Source organism: Triticum dicoccoides, chromosome 1A (genome assembly GCF_002162155.2).
Source record: "Triticum dicoccoides isolate Atlit2015 ecotype Zavitan chromosome 1A, WEW_v2.0, whole genome shotgun sequence".
NCBI lineage: Eukaryota > Viridiplantae > Streptophyta > Magnoliopsida > Poales > Poaceae > Triticum > Triticum dicoccoides.
This window is the reverse complement of record NC_041380.1, coordinates 6734101-6736135: the sequence shown is the minus strand read 5'-3', so window position 1 is coordinate 6736135 and position 2035 is coordinate 6734101.

The following is a 2035-nucleotide window of genomic DNA, read 5'->3' as shown; positions in this document are numbered from 1 at the left end:
GGATGACTTTTCCGTCTATGAGTCCTCTTTTGATGATTGCTTGAGCAATCTTGATCGAGTTTTGTAGAGATGTGAAGAAACTAATCTTGTCTTGAATTGGGAAAAGTGCCACTTTATAGTCAATGAAGGAATTGTCTTGGTGCATAAAGTTTCTGAAAGAGGTATTGAAGTTGATAAAGCCAAGGTTGACGCTATTGAAAAGATGCCATGTCCCAAGGACATCAAAGGTATAAGAAGTTTCCTCGGTCACGCCAGATTTTGTAGGAGGTTCATTAAGGACTTCTCAAAAACTTCTCGGCCTCTGACTAATCTATTACAAAAAGATATACCATTTGTCTTTGATGATGGTTGTGTAGAAGCATTTGAGATACTTAAGAAAGCATTAGTCTCTGCACCTGTTGTTCAGCCACCTGATTGGAATTTACCCTTTGAAATTATGTGTGATGCTAGTGATTATGCTGTAGGTGCTGTTCTAGGTCAAAGAGTTGATAAGAAATTAAATGTTATCCATTATGCTAGTAAAACTCTAGACAATGCTCAATGAAATTATGCTACTACTGAAAAAGAGCTTTTAGCAATTGTATTTGCTTGTGATAAGTTTAGACCCTATATTGTTGATTATAGAGTAACTATTCACACTGATCATGATGCTATTAAATATCTCATGGAAAAGAAAGATGCTAATCCTAGACTTATTAGGTGGGTTCTCTTGCTACAAGAATTTGATTTGCATATTGTTGATAGAAAGGGAGCTGAGAACCGCGTTGCAGACAACTTGTCTAGGTTAGAAAATGTTCTTGATGACCCACTACCTATTGATGATAGCTTTCCTGATGAGCAATTAAATGTTATAAATACTTCTCGTAGTACTCCATGGTATGCTGACTATGCTAATTATATTGTTGCTAAGTTTACAGCACCTAGTTTCACATACCGGCAAAAGAAAAAGTTCTTCTATGATTTGAGGCATTACTTTTGGGATGACCCACATCTTTATAAAGGAGTAGATGGTGTTATTAGACGTTGTGTACCTGAGCATGAACAGGAACAGATCCTACGTAAGTGTCACTCTGAAGCTTATGGAGGACACCATGCTGGAGATAGAACTGCACATAAGGTATTTGAGGGAGTCCTGGATTAGGGTGTGTTCGGGTAGCCGGACTAACCTTCGGCCGGACTCCGGGACTATGAAGATACAAGATTGAAGACTTCGTCCCGTGTTCGGATAGGACTTTCCTTGGCGTGGAATGGCAAGCTTGGCGATGCGGATATTTAAGATCTCCTACCATTGTAACCGACTCTGTGTAACCCTAACCCTATCCTGTGTCTATATAAATCGGAGGGTTTTAGGCCGTAGGACAACTCCATCATACAACAATCATACCATAGGCTAGCTTCTAGGGTTTAGCCTCCTTGATCTCGTGGTAGATCTACTCTTGTACTACCCATATCATCAATATTAATCAAGCAGGAGTAGGGTATTACCTCCATCGAGAGGGCCCGAACTTGGGTAAAAACATCGTGTCCCTTGTCTCCTGTTACCATCCGGCCTTGACGCACAGTTCGGGACCCCCTACCCGAGATCCGCCGGTTTTGACACCGACATTGGTGCTTTCATTGAGAGTTCCTCTGTGTCGTCACTTTTTGGCCCGATGGCTCCTTCGATCATCTATAACGATGAAGTCCAGGGCGAGACTTTTCGCCCCGAACAGATCTTCGTCTTCGGCGGCTTTGCACTGCAGGCCAATTCGCTTGGCCACCTGGAGCAGATCGAAAGCTACGCCCCTGGCCATCAGGTCAGGTTTGGAAGCTTGAACTACACGGCTGACATCCGCGGGGACTTGATCTTCGACGGATTCGAGCCACGGCTAAGCGCGCCGCACTGTCTCGATGGGCATGATCTAGCTCTGCAGCCGAACAGTGCCCTGGAGGCCGCACACGCACCGGTTCCGACCCTTAATTCGGAGCCCACTGCGCCAATCGAGGATGAGCGGTTGGACGCCACCTCTGGGGCTGCGATCCCAAAGGCAATCGA